Raw genomic sequence first — 16,077 nt, forward strand, 5'->3', positions numbered from 1 at the left:
ATTCTACAAAAATATCCGGAGATCATTATGTTAAAAATCTGGTTCTCCACTGGAGGAAATATCATTCCCCAGGGTGGTCCTGAGGTATTTGGAGTCACATGGGAGGTGTCAGGGGAGGCCAGGGACACTCTAAACATCCTACAAAGCCCAGGACACAGGACACCACAGAGAACAGTATGGACCAGAATGTCAATACTATCACTTTTGAGAATTGCTAAGATGAAAAAAATGTGTATTTTCATATTAATAGCTGTCTTTAGGTTGTTTTCCCAACAATGTAACAGTTCGCATTTCTGCAAGCAAAATTAGAGGAACTTCTTTTGCTACCTGTTTAAAAATTCCAACCAAATCAGTGCTGGAGATCTTTACATTGTCTCACAGGCTGATGAGTGTGCAATAGATTTCTTGTTGTTTTCTTAAACCATTACTAAATTTGAGCAAATATTTATATACTTGACCCCCAGGTTCATTGTTAGCTGCCTATTATTACTATATGTCCATGAACTCTATGCCTATTCTTCCTCTAGTGGTATTTCAAATGCAGTTAACATTATTTATTTATTGACTTTTGGTTGGATATATTGTCCATAAAAAGTTTTAAATTTTATATAGGTAACATATGTCTGTCCATGCGAAGCTTGCTGATCGGAATGTCAGGTAGCATTTTACATTGTTTAGGGGAATGATCAGTGATCTGGACAGCCTGAGTTACTGCTGCTCCAGGTTCATCCTTGGACCATGGGTGGGGACTCATGGTAAGAATACAGTCCAGGGAGCAATGATGTGGGGTGTGTGCAAGTGTATGTGTCTGTGTGTGTGTGTGTGTGTGTGTGTGTGTGTGTGTCTATGTGTGTCTGTGTATATATGTCTGTGTGTGTGTGCCTCGTGGAATGAGAACAGTCTTCAGAACAAGGGCACATAGTGTAATATATTTCTAGGTGATTCGTAAAATACAGAGGCCAGAACTCCATCGCCAGACGGTACTCAGGAGGGGCTCTATTTCCATTTACAGGATACCTTTGCAAGTAGATTACAAAATACAAGAAGTATATAGCATGGGTGAGTGACTCCTTTGTTCTTGAAGTTGAATCAGCAGAGAGGCCACTACTTCTTTGAAATTGCCTGACACTATCTCTCATCACTCTCCTGCTTATTCCCCTTCCCACACTTGCTTCCTTTTCTGGACTCAACAGCTCAAAGTAGTCAAATCCTCAGGGCCTCTGCAGATGCCATTCCCTCTGTCAGCACACACTTCCCCAGACATGACTGCAGATCTTGCCCTCACTTCCCTGGGGCCTCTGTTCAAATGCCACCCTGTTTCCTGGTCTTGTCTGAAATACAATTACAAAATAACACTCATATCTGCTCTCTCCTTGATATATACTCTTGTTTTCTTCATAGCACTTGTCAACTGCTAATGTATTATTATTATTTTGTTTGTTACTGCTCTCTCTCCACTATTGGATTACATTGGGTTTTGGTTTTCAGGATCCTGTACTCATTGCCTAGACTTTGCCTGGACATGTTTGACACTCAGTCATATTCCTCAAATGCACAAAAGATATTTTTAATAAAACAGTAGAATGCAGGACCTGTGTGGGGGAAGGCGGGGAATGAGACCCAATGCCTAATCAGAGATGGGATGGGAGGGAATCTCTTCAAGGGGAACAATCCCTACACAAAATACTGAAATTAATTTATTGACTATGAAATATAAATTGTTGTATTTGAACCATGTGAGCAATGCTTTTCATGAAAAATTAATGATGTCTTTTTCTCTTTGCTGATAGTCAATGCAACCACGTGCGATCAGACAATGATACATGGATGTCATAATTCCTACTTATGGGATTTTCAGAGGGACCAGAAGGACATCAGATTTGGGCTTTTCCTCTCCATGTACCTGATCACTGTGTTTGGAAACCTGCTCCTCATTCTGTCCATCGGCTCAGACTCCCACCTCCACACCCCATGTACTTCTTCCTTGCCAACCTGTCCTTTGCAGATAGCTGTTTCACCTCTACCACTGTCCCCAAGATGCTGTGGAACATCCAGACTCAGAGCAAAGTCATAACCAATGCAGACTGCATCACCCAGATGTACATTTTCATAACATTTTCAGGGCTGGACAACTTTCTCCTGTCCAAGATGGCCTATGACAGGTTTGTGGCCATCTGTCATTCCCTGCACTACACAGTCATCATGAACCACCAGTTCTGTGCACTGTTGGTTCTGGTGTCCTGGATCATGAGTGTCTCACATTTCTTGTTACAGACCTTAATGCTGTTGGGGCTGTCCTGTACAGTGGCAGAAATATGGGATAGATTCCTTTCACTATTGTAACAAATATTCACACCAGTGTCTCAAAACAAGTAATTCTCTGAAAGTTCTGGGATCAGAAGCATGAAAGGGGTTTCATGGGCTACAATAATGATGTCTGTGGGCCTTGATCCTTCTGAATGCTCTGGGGAGAACATCCCCTTTCCTGCTCCAGTGTTCAGTGGCCCCCACATTCCTTGGCTCATGGCCTTTCCTCCACCTGCAAAACCAGTACAATAGTAGTTTCAAATGTCTCTCTGACTCCATTCTTCTTCCTCACTCTTCTTAGTACTAGTCCAACATGGATAATCCAGGCTTATCTTCTTATTGTAGGATAATGACTAGTAGCTTTAGTCCATCTACTATCTTAATTACCCTGCTAAGTAAGCTAACATTTTCAAGTGTTCTCCAGGATGACATCTTGTGGAGGCCCTTCCTGTGCCTACCATAAAATATCCTCAGTATGTATTATTTGATATCCCCCAAGAGCCCTTCTACTTAAAAAATTGAGCACAGACTTTTTTCCCCACCCAAAGAGTGAGTGAAAAACATTTCTTTCAAAATTATGTGCAAGGAAGATTCCTGGTGGAAAAAACCTAAAACTACTTACAAGTGACTCTAACACAGGACCACAGCGTTGTTCTCAAACTGTGCTCCAAGACCAGGACCTGAAGAATCAACACCACCTGGGAGCTGACTAAAAATGCAGAGTCTCTATTGGTGCCTGGGGTGGTGGTGCTCAGTCAGATAAGTGTCCACTCTTGGATTTGTCTCAGATCATGATCTCAGGATCATGAGATTGAGCCCCATGTCAAGTTCCATGCTCAACTCAGAGTCTGCTTGACATTCTCTCTTTCCCTCTTCCTCTGCCCCTTCCCCAATTCTCAATAGATAGATGATAGATATAGATGATAGATATATAGATAGATAAAATCTTGTTTAAAATGCAGAGTCTCTGGGCCTACTGGAGACCTGAAGAGTCAGAATTTGCATTTTAACTGCAAACTTTGGTGATTTGTATGCACAATGGAGGCAGAGAAGACCTGGTCTAGAATCCTGTTTCTCACCTTCTCACTTTTTGCACTGGGGCTAGATAATTCCTTTTGCTGGGTGCTGGCCTGTGAATTACAGGTGTTTGGCAGCAGCCCTTTAGACATGGCAAAATATCCTCCGTTCAGAGCCACCATACCATTGGTTGTTCTTTCCCACTTTGTCAAAGATTAGTTGACCCTAGAGTTGAGGAACCATTTCTGGGGCCTCTATTCTGTCCCATTGGTCTATGTGCCTGTTTCTGTGCCAGTACCTTGCTGTCTTGATGATCATAGCTTTGTAATAGACCTTGAAGCCAGGCATTGGGATGCCTTGGATTGGTTTTCTTTTTCAACATTCCCCTGGCAATTTGGGTCTTTTCTGGTTCCATGCAAATGTTAGGATTGTTCCTTCCAGCTCTGTGAAAAATTTCCTTGGTATTTTCATAAGGATTGCATTGAAAGAGTAAATTGCTCTGGGCAGCATAGACATTTTTTTAATTAAAGATTTTATTTTATTTTATTAATTTTTCCTAATAATTTTTATTATGTTATGTTAGTCACCATACTGTCATCCTTAGTTTTTTTGATGTAGTATTCCATGATTCATTATTTGCATATAATACCCAGTGCTCCATGCAATATGTGCCTTCCTTAATACCCACCACCAGCCTATCCCAATCGTCCACCTCCCTCCCCTCTGAAGCCCTCAGTTTGTTTCCCAGAGTCCATAGTCTCTCGTGGTCCATTCCTCCTTCTGTTTACCCACCTTCATTCTTCCCTTCCTTCTCCTACCAATCTTCCTGCTATTTCTTATGTTCCATAAATGAGTGAAACTATATGATAATTGTCTTTCCTGCTTGATTTATTTCACTTAGTATAATCTCCTCCAGTCCTGTTCCTGTTGCTGCAAATGTTGGGTAATGGTTCTTTCTGATGACTGAGTAATATTCCATTGTATATATGGACCACATCTTCTTAATCCATTCATCTGTTGAAGGTCATCTCAGCTCTTTCCACAACTTAGCTCTTGTGGACAATGCTGCTATGTCCATTGGGGTGCATATGGTCCTTCTCTTCACTACGTCTGTATCTTTGGGGTAAATAGCCAGTAGTGCAATTGCTGGATCATAAGGTACCTCTATTTTTAACTTTCTAAGGGTACATAGACATTTTAACAATGTTTATTATTGCAATCCATAAGCATGGAATGTGTTTTCATCCCTTTGTGTCTTCCTCCATTTCTTTCATCAGTGTTCTGTAGTTTCTAGAGTAGAGACCCTTTACCTCTTTTGTTAGGTTTATTCCTAGGTATTTTATGGTTTTTGGTGTCATTGTAAATGGGATCAATTCCTTAATTTCTTTTTCTTTGGTAACATTGTTAGTGTATAGAAAAGCAACTTCTTTCTGTGTATTGATTTTGTATCCTGCCACATTGCTGAATTCTTGTATGAGTTGTAATAACTTGGGCTTGAGTCTTTCAGGTTTTCCACATAAAGTATCATGGCATCTGTGAACAGAGAGAATTTGACTTCTTCTTTGACAGTCTGAATGCCTTTTATTTCCTTTTATTGTCTGATTGTGGTAGCTAGGACCTCTAGTACTATGATGAGCAATAATGATGGGAATGTTCATCTATGTCTTGTTCCTGATGTTACGGGAAAAGTTTTTCCCCATTGAGAATGATATTCATTCTGGGCTTTTCGTACATGATTTTTATGATATGAGGTATGGTACCTCTATGCCCATACTTTGAAGTGTTTTAATCAGGAACTGATGCTGTATTTTGTCAAATGCTTTATTTGCATCAATTGAAAAAAAAAAGACAGTCTCCTCAATAAATGGTGCTGGGAAAACTGGACGACCACATGCAGAAGAATGAAACTAGACCATTCTCTTACACCATACACAAAGATAAACTCAAAATGGATGAAAGACCTCATTGTGAGACAGGAATCTATCAAAATCCTAGAGAACATAGGCAGTAACCTATTTGACAATGGCCACAGCAACTTCTTCCAAAATACATCTCTGAAGACAAGGGGAATAAAAGCAAAAATGAACTATTGAGACATCATCAAGATAAAAAGCTTTAGCGTAGCAAAGGAAAGAGTCAACAAAACTAAGGGGCAATCCACAGGATGTGAGAAGATATTTGCAAATGACATTTCAGATAAAGGGCTTGTATCCAAGATCTGTAAAGAACTTATCAAACTCAATACCCCAAAAAAACCCAAAGAATCCAGTCAAGAAATGGGCAAAAGATGTGAACAGACACTTCTCCACAGACGACATACAAATGGCTAACAGGCACATGAAAAAAAAAATTTACAACATCACTAGCCATCAGGGAAATACAAATCAAAACCACAGTGAGATACCACCTTACACCAGTATAAATGGCTAAAATTAACAAGACAGGAAACAAGTGTTTGTGAGGACGTGGAAAAGGGGAATCCTCTGACACTCTTGGTGGGAATGCAAGCTGGTACAGCCACTTTGGAAAACAGTATGGAGGTTCCTCAAGAAGTTAAAAATAGAGCTACCCTATGACCCAGCAATTGAACTACTAGGAATTACCCCATAGATACAGAGGTAGTGAAAAGAAGGGGAACTTGGACCCCAGTGTTCATAACAGCAATGTCCACAATAGCCAAATTATGAAAGTAGCTTAGATGTCCCTCAACATATGAATGGATAAAGAAGATGTGGTTCAAGGAGTTAAGATGGCAGAGGAGTAGGAGACACATTTTTCAGCCGGTCCCCCGAGTCGAGCTGGATAGGTACCAGATCAGCCTAAACAACCACAGAACCAGCCTGAGACGCAGGAAGATGCATCTGGATCTCTACAAATGAACATCTCCAACGCTGAGTATTGAGGTATGAAGCGGGGAGCCATGAAACAGCGCACAGATATCGGAAGATAAACATAAGGGGCAGGGAGCTGCCGTGTTCAGGTGCTGGGAAGCGGTAGCCACTTGCATGGGAGAGCGGGTGGGGCTCGCGGACGGCACCCGCACAACAGCAGACTGAGACTGTGAGCCGGGTGCGCGCGCCACCAGGCATCTCGCGGAACACCTGAATCCCGGTGTGCTCACCGGATCCAGACTGAGAATGGGAGCTTCCAGAGTGCGTGCAGGGCGGCTGGCAGCTGGCAGTGTTAGAAACACAAAAGACAGAGACACACCGGCCCTGGAAGTGAGGGCTGGGATGCCGGGTGTGGGGCACACATCCCGGGACGCTCCAGGGTTGAGCAGCACCAACAGTAACAGAGTTAAAGTGGCCAGAACATTAGTACAGAACGGGCCTCAACCCTCTGTTCTGTGACAGAGGCTGAAATTCGCCCTTGCTGCTCTGACTCTCAGAAGAGGCACAGCAAAACTCCAGGGAAAGCCGCAAGAGAACAAAAGCCTGGAAATACCGGCTCAGAGCGTGCCCATCCCCATTCCCCCTTGCAGGGGACATGGAAACTCTACCCAAACACGGTGGCCTGAGTATCGGCGCGGCAGGCCCCTCCCCCAGAACACAGAAGGCAGGCTGAAAAATAAAGAAGCCCACAACCCGGGCGCCTGGGTGGCGCAGTCATTGAGCGCCTGTCTTCGGCTTAGGGCTTGATCCCGGTGTCCGGAAAGGAGTCCCTCAGCGGGCTCCTCCACTGGGAGCCTGCTTCTTCCTCTCGCACTCCCCTGCTTCTGTTCCCTCTCTCGCTGGTTGGCTGCCACATAAATAAATAAATAAAATCTTTAAAGAAGAAGCCCACATCTCTAAGATCCCTATAAAACAAGGGGCACGGCCTGGGACCCAGTCAATAATCTGGGCTCTGGACAACCCCGCAACCTCTCCTCATCAGAATGACAAGAAGGAGAAGCCCCCCCCAGCAAAGAAAAGACAGTGAGTCTGTGGCTTCTGCCACAGAAATAATGGATATGGATGTAACCAAAGTATCAGAAATGGAATTCTGAGTAATGGTGGTCAAAATGATGAGTAGAATTGAAAAAACTATTAACGAAAAGGTTACTGAGAATATAGAATCCCTAAGGAAAGAAATGAGAGTGAATCTGACAGAAATTAAAAATTCTATGAGCCAAATGCAGGCAAAACTAGAGGCTCTGAAGGCCAGGGTCACAGAAGCAGAGGAACGGGTTAGTGAATTGGAGGATGGGTTAATAGAGGAAAAAATGAAAATAGAAGCTGCTCTTAAAAAAAATCCACGCCCACGAATGTAGGTTACGGGAGATTACTGACTCATTGAACCAATCAAATGTTAGAATCATCAGCATCCCCGAGGGGGTGGAGAAAAACAGAGGTCTAGGAGAGATATTTGAACAAATTGTAGCTGAAAACTTCCCTAATCTAGAGAGGGAAACAAACATCCATGTCCAAGAGGCAGAGAGGACCCCTCCCAATCTCAACCACGACAAAGCTACACCACGTCACGTCATAATGCAATTCGCAAATATTAGATCCAAGGATACAGTATTGAAAGTGGCCAGGGCAAAGACATTTCTCACGAGCCAAGGCAAAGACATCAGAATTACGTCAGACCTGTCTACACAGACCTGGAATGAGAGAAAGGGTTGGGGGAGCATATTTAAAGCTCTTTCAGAGAAAAACATGCAGCCAAGGATCCTTTATCCAGCAAGGCTGTCATTCAGAATTGATGGAGAAATAAAGACATTTCAGAATCGCCAGTCACTAACCAATTTTGTAACCATGAAACCAGCCCTACAGGAGATATTACGGGGAGTTCTATAAAAGTAAAAGGCCCCAAGAGTGATACAGAACAGAAAGTCACAGCCAATACAAACAAAGACTTTACTGACAACATGGCATCATTAAAATCATATCTCTCAGTACTCAGTCTTAATGTGAATGGCATAAATGCTCCCATAATATGCCACAGGGTTGCAGATTGGATAAAAAGAAATGAGCCATCCATTTGCTGTCTACAAGAGACTCATTTTGAACCCAAAGATGCATTCAGACTGAGAGTAAGGGGATGGAGTACCATCTTTCACGCAAATGGACCTCAAAAGAAAGCTGGGGTAACAATTCTCATACCAGATAAATTGGATTTTAAACTACAGACTATAGTTAGAGATGCAGAAGGGCACTATATTATTCTTAAGGGAAGTATTCAACAAGTGGATATGACAATTATAAATATATATGCCCCCAACAGGGGAGCAGCAAGATACACAAGCCAACTCTTAACCAGAATAAAGAGATATACAAATAAAAATACATTAATAGTAGGGGACCTCAACACTCCACTCTCAGAAATAGACAGAACACCCTGGCAAAAACTAAGCAAGGAATCAAAGGCTTTGAATGCCATACTCAACGAGTTGGACCTCATAGATATATATAGAACACTACACCCCAGAACCAAAGAATACTCATTCTATATTAATGCCCATGGAACATTCTCAAGAATAGACCATGTTCTGGGACACAAAACAGGTCTAAACCAATACCAAAAGATTGAAATTATCCCCTGCATATTCTCAGACCACAACGCTCTGAAATTGGAACTCAACCACAAGGAAAAATTTGGAAGAAACTCAAACACTTGGAGACTAAGAACTACCCTGCTCAGGAATGACTTGATAAACCAGGAAATCAAAAATCAAATTAAACAATTTAGGGAGACCAATGAGAATGAAAATGCAACAGTCCAAAACCTATGGGATACTGCAAAGGCAGTCCTAAGTGGGAAATACACAGCCATCCAAGCCGCACTCAAAAGAATAGAAAAATCTAAAATGCAGCTTTATATTCTCACCTCAAGAAGCTGGAACAGCAACACGCAGTTGACCAAAATTAGAGCTGAAATCACTCAGGCAGAAACCAGAAGTACAGTAGAGCAGATCAACAGAACTAGAAGCTGGTTCTTTGAGTGAATCAATAAAATTGACAGACCACGGGCAACACTTATCCAAAAGAAAAGAGGAAGGACCCAGTTATTAAAATTATGAATGAAAAAGGAGAGTTCATGACGAACACCATTGAAATTGGAAGGATTATTAGAAATTTTTATCAACAGCTATATGCCAATAAACTAAGCAATCTGGAAGAGATGGAATCCTTCCTGGAAACCTATAAACTACCAAGATTGAAACAGGAAGAAATTGATTTCTTAAACAGGCCAATTAATTATGAAGAAATTGAGTCAGTGATAAACAACCTTCCAAATAACAAAACTCCAGGCCCGGACGGTTTTCCTGGGGAATTCTACCAAACATTCAAAGAAGAAATAATACCTATTCTCCTAAAGCTATTTCAAAAAATAGAAACAGAAGGAAAGCTAACAAACTCATTCTATGAGGCCAATATTACCTTGATCCCTAAACCAGGCAAAGACCCCCTCTAAAAGGAGAATTACAGACCGATTTCCCCAATGAATATGGACGCCAAAATCCTCAACAAGATACTTGCTAATAGAATCCAACAGTACATTAAAAGGATTATCGATCAATGTCAAGTGGAATTCATACCTGGGATACAAGCGTGGTTCAATATTCACAAATCAGTCAGCGTAATACATCATATCAACAAGAAAAGACTCAGGAACCATATGATCCTCTCAATCAATGCCGAAAAAGCATTTGACAAAATACAGCATCGTTTCCTGATTAAAACCCTTCAGAGTGTAGGAATAGAAGGTACATTTCTCAATCTCATAAAAGCCATCTATGAAAAGCCTACTGCAAATATTATTCTCAGTGGGGAAAAGCTGGAAGCCTTTCCCTTAAGATCAGGAACTCCACAAGGATGCCCAATCTCGCCACTATTATTCAACATAGTACTAGAATTCCTTGCAACAGCAATCAGACGACAAAAAGGGATCAGAGGTATTCAGATTGGCAAAGAGAAGGCAAAATGTCTCTCTTCGCAGATAACATGATACTCTATATGGAAAACCCAAAAGAAGCCACTCCAAAACTATTAGAAGTTATAGAGCAATTCAGTAACGTGGTGGGATACAAAATCAATGCTCAGAAATTAGTTGCATTTCTGTACACAAATAACGAGACTGAAGAAAGAGAAATTAGGGAATCCATCCCATTTACAATAGCACCAAAAACCATACGTTACCTTGGAATTAACCAGAGACGTAAAGGACCTATATTCTAGAAACTATAAATCACTCTTGAAAGACATTGAGGAAGACATAAAAAGATGGAAAGATATTCCATGCTCATGAATCGGAAGAATTAACATAGTTAAAATGTCCATGCTACCCAGAGCAATCCACACTTTCAATGCTATCCCAATCAAAATACTGAGGACATTTTTCAAAGAACTGGAACAAATAGTCCTTAAATTTGTATGGAAACAGAAAAGGCCCCGAATCTCCAAGGAACTGTTGAAAAGGAAAAACAAAGCTGGGGGCATCACAATGCCGGATTTCGAGCTGTACTACAAAGCTGTGATCACAAAGACAGCATGGTACTGGCACAAAAACAGACACATAGACCAATGGAACAGAATAGAGAGCCCAGAAATGGACCCTCGGCTCTTTGGGCAACTAATATTTGATAAAGCAGGAAAAAACATCCGGTGGGAAAAAGACAGTCTCTTCAATAAATGGTGCTGGGAAAATTGGACAGCTACATGCAAGAGAATGAAACTTGACCACTATCTCACACCATACACAAAAATAAACTCCAAATGGATGAAAGACCTCGATGTGAGACAGGAATCCATCAAAATTCTAGAGGAGAACATAGGCAGCAACCTCTACGACATCGGCCAAAGCAACCTTTTTCATGACACATCCCCAAAGGCAAGAGAAACAAAAGATAAAATGAATTTATGGGACTTCATCAAGATTAAAAGTTTCTGCACAGCCAAGGACACAGTCAGAAAAACTAAGAGGCAGCCCACGGAATGGGAGAATATATTTGCAAATGACACTACAGATAAAGGACTGGTATCCAAGATCTACAAAGAACTTCTCAAACTCAATACACGAGAAACAAATAAACAAATCAAAAAATGGGCAGAAGATATGAACAGACACTTTTCCAATGAAGACATACAAATGGCTAACAGATACATGAAAAAATGTTCAAAATCATTAGCCATCAAGGAAATTCAAATCAAAACCACACTGAGATACCACCTTACGCCAGTTAGAATGGCAAAAATAGACAAGGCAAGAAACAACAATTGTTGGAGAGGATGTGGAGAAAGGGGATCCCTCCTACATTGTTGGTGGGAATGCAAGTTGGTACAGCCACTCTGGAAAACAGTGTGGAGGTCCCTTCAAAAGTTAAAAATTGAGCTACCCTATGATCCAGCCATTGCACTACTGGGTGTTTACCCCAAAGATACAGACGTAGTGAAGAGAAGGGCCATATGCACCCCAATGTTCATAGCAGCAATGTCCACAATAGCTAAATCGTGGAAGGAGCCGAGATGCCCTTCAACAGACGAATGGATTAAGAAGTTGTGGTCCATATATACAATGGAATATTACTCAGCTATCAGAAAGAATGAGTTCTCAACATTTGCTACAACATGGACGGCACTGGAGGAGATAATGCTAAGTGAAATAAGTCAAGCAGAGAAAGACAACTATCATATGATTTCTCTCATCTATGGAACATAAGAACTAGGATGATCAGTAGGGGAAGAAAGGGATAAATAAAGGGGGGGTAATCAGAAGGGGGAATGAAACATGAGAGACTATGGACTAGGAGAAACAAACTGAGGACCTCAGAGGGGAGGGGGGTGGGGGAATGGGATAGACCGGTGATGGGTAGTAAGGAGGGCACGTATTGCATGGTGCACTGGGTGTTATACAGAACTAATGAATCATCGAACCTTACATCGGAAACTGGGGATGTACTGTATGGTGACTAACATAATATAATAAAAAAATCATTAAAAAGAAAAAAAAAAGAAGATGTGGTTCATGTATACAATGGAATATTACTCAGCCATCAAAAAGGATGAATACCCACCCTTTGCATCATCATGGATAGAACTGGAGGGGCTTATGCAAAGTGAAATAAGTGAAGCAGAGAACGAAAATTATCATATAGTTTCACTCATATGTCGAACATAAGAAATAGAGCAGAGGACCACAGGGGAAGGGAGGGAAAACTGAATGGGAAGAAATCAGAGAGGAAGACAAACTGTGAAAGACTCTGGACTCCAGGCAACAAACTGAGGGTTATGGAGAGGAGGAGGTGGGGGATAGGGTAACCAGGTGATACCTGTTAAGGAAATCACGTGTTGTGATGAGAACTGGGTGTTATACACAACTAATTAATCATTGAACACTATATCAAAAACTAATGACATACTACATGCTGGCTGACTGATCATAATAAAAAATAAATATAAAGAAAATACATAATTAATCTTTGTATGTAAAAAAATGAGAGAGAGAACCTCCATACCAGAATTTCAAAATTAAAGGCATCCTGACATAATTCTAATCAAACCTCCACGCCTTACAGGCTTTATACGTTAGAGCAAAACATAAATCCCTCTGAGCCCAATTCTACAATAGAGATTGGAGTTCATAAAAACCGCGTCACAGAGTGAACATTTGTCAAAAATAAATGACACTGCCTATGTTGTGCTAAGCTAGGTAGTGGTGCATGAAATGTAAATATACCTCTTATAATTAATAAACACTTCATAATGAGGGACTGAATGCCAATTCTTAACTTGTGATCTAACTGTGAAATTTCTAATTGTTTGGGCTTAACTATCAGGAAGCCAAGGAGTGCAGTAACCAGGATTTTATTGTAAAGGAACAAATGTCTCCTCGTTCTTGAAGAAGGAAATAGTAATTTTCTAGAGATATCAGGGGTTGTGTCCCCACCACAATTGAATGCTTTGAAGACCTAAAGGAATGAGTCAGATGAATTCCTCAGTGTTAGACTTTGGAGAAAACTTTAACTCAGAGTTATGATCAAGTGCTGGGAAGTTTAGAGCTCTAGAAACAGGAAAATTAATGGATAAAAAGTAATAAAAACTGAATTCACCTGACATACAATGTAGTCTCCTAGGAACAGAGAATCACCCAGAAATATTTCCATTCTTTCCAGATCCCAGGAGAAATCATGCACTTAAAGGTTGGAGCACCAAGACAGAAATGTGCCCAATGAGAGGTGGGGAGCTGTAAATCCCTTTTCCGATGTAAAACCTCAGCATGTGCGTTTTGGTTGGACAGATCACGTTGTTGATTTCGGAGTCCTACGTCTGGCTGGAGACCAATGCTTGATGCCCTCCTACTCTTTTATCAGCAGATAGAGTTTGATCTCCATCATCAACTATCCAAGGAGGAATTGTGACTTGCAAAGGGAAAATTTGCTCTCTGAGCTCCCATGCAGGTGAGTTCAAGAGCCCAACACACACAGCCAGAGAGGATCAGAGGGAATAGAATCTAAGAACTTGTACCTGAGGTCACTGAGAATCCATCCAGCATAGCTTGGATGCCAGAGATCACTGTAATTGTTTGCTAGCTTTACCAGTAAATTAATGTATTTATGTAGGATGCTCAAAAGCAAAGTAATCATTGCAATCAGAAATACAAGTATCAATGTTGACAACTAAATGGTATTAATGCAAGCTCAGTTAGAAGGAATGGGGAGAGATAAAGTGCTTCCAGTAAAAGTAGAACTGAAGTGGAAGGATCCACAAATAGGGTATTAGCCGTGGAGAGATATACAGTGAAGTGAGGGCATGTCCTTTTATTTTAAGATGGGGGCATCTTAGACTATGTTTCCACATGGATGAGAAAGATCCAGACCAAGGGATTATTGCAAATACATCCTTGCAATAGTGGTGCATGAAACATGCACACATTATCTTCTCTCATTCTGGGAATTCACACTAGAAAAAGCATGTATAACACCCAGTGCTCATCACAACATGTGCCCTCCTCAATACCCATCACCTGATTTACAGTGAATAATTGAACACTACATCAAAAACTAATGATGACTTTCTGAACATTAAAAAAAGTATGTAACAGATGAAAATGGGTATGCTAATGAACTTTACTTTGCATTATTTTAGAACCTGTGAGGCTGACTGTATTTGGGGGTTTGTTGGTCATTTGGTAGATTCCTTGTTAAAAATTGTCTATGCAAGTCCTTTGCTTTTGGATAGTGCTATAAGACTGTTTTTATTCCTTTTTAAAAATTTGATCTTAGAGTTTTCTAGCTGGCTCAGTCAGTGGAGCATGTGACTCTAGATATTGGGGTTGTTAGTTCGAGCCCCATGTTGGGTATAGAGATTGCTTGAAAATAAAATCTTGAAAAATAAAATAAAATAAAATAAAAAATAAAATAAAATAAAATAAAATAAAATAATAAAATAAAGTAAAATAAAATAAAATAAAATAAAAATTTGATTCTTCCTATCAAAGAAGTGGAGTTTTGATACAAACTGGCTGTTGGCCATTGAGTTTTTTTATGGATGTATGAATGTATTTCTGGGGAATGTATGAAAGTTTATGAAGTCATATTGGGCTCTCTCAATTGCCTTAAAAATTTTTATTGAGGTACAATTGACATATAACATACATTAGCTTCAGGTGTACAACATAATGATTCCATATTTGCATATATTCCAAAATGATCACCACACCTGTCACCATGCATCATCACAAAGTTTTCTCTTGTGATGAGGGCTTTTAAACTCTACTCTTCTGTCAGCTTTCTGATCTATGACTCGCTGTCATTAACCGTAATCACCACCCTGTACATTCTATCTCAAGCATTGCTTTTTTTCTTTTTCTTTTTCTTACTGAAAGATTAGAGCAGGCACTTCAATATTCTGCATGTGTTGGTCCCTGCTTTACATGAAAAAGAAAGCTTTTCATCCTTAGTGGGGATAAATCATCCTTTATACATGTTTCTGACTTGTTTTCATATCTCTGTTATTCCTTAGCGCACTTTTTAGCCTTTTGTGATTAGGCCTGTTTCTGAAGGTTGCAGCACCTTTGGCCAACATCTGGAAGGCATTTTTCTTTGCCATTTGACTAAAGATCACCTTTTCATTCTATAGGCCTATTTGAATCTCTAGATCTTTATGTAAGATGAAATTACACCTTAGTTACCTCTTCCTCCCCACGTCATAAATGCCCTTCTGATACGTCCTTTTATTTCCGAGTCTTTGGCAACTTCATCTTGAATCAGAATTAGTGACCCCTATTGGTGTCATTAAGTTATTGCTCTTGTAAGTCTTCATATAAGTCAGTTGCACATTTTCATTCCATTTTGTTGTTTTCATTTAATACAGTTGTTCAGAAACAATAGACTTAACCTTATGTTATTCTCACTGACATTGTTTGTTCCATAAGTTCTTTTCTTTTACAACTTCTCTTCCATTTTATGCATGTGTATATATACATAATTTTCATACAAATGCTTCAATAAGATCCTATTCACGTCGTAAGTGCTCTTTATGTTTTAGTACAGTCTTTGTTTTCTTGCTCTCCTGAGGTGATTCCCAAATATTTTGGACAAAATATTGAAAATTCCCATGTATCCCATGAGATTCCATAGATTTGTTAAAAATAATTTCTTCTGAATGGAAATATATCATACCGAGGAGCTTTTCTTTTGCTTTCCCCCAAAATACTCATCAGTTGTACTACACTTACGAAAAAAAAAAAAAAAAAAACCTTTGACAAGCAAAGCTATTTCTAATTTCATAAGAGAGGAAAGTCTGAGACTGCAGGTCACTACTTTTGTGTCCA

The 16,077-nt window shown here is 40.2% G+C and overlaps 1 pseudogene; it reads left to right on the top strand.

Annotated features, from left to right (window-relative positions):
* Nucleotides 1-370: 370 nt before the first annotated feature.
* On the top strand, nt 371-2,343 carry LOC103681598 (annotated as a pseudogene).
* The last annotated feature ends 13,734 nt before the right edge of the window (nt 2,344-16,077 follow it).

The sequence above is a fragment of the Ursus maritimus genome, unplaced genomic scaffold (assembly GCF_017311325.1).
Source record: "Ursus maritimus isolate PB19 unplaced genomic scaffold, ASM1731132v1 scaffold_37, whole genome shotgun sequence".
In the NCBI taxonomy this organism is placed as follows: Eukaryota; Metazoa; Chordata; class Mammalia; order Carnivora; family Ursidae; genus Ursus; species Ursus maritimus.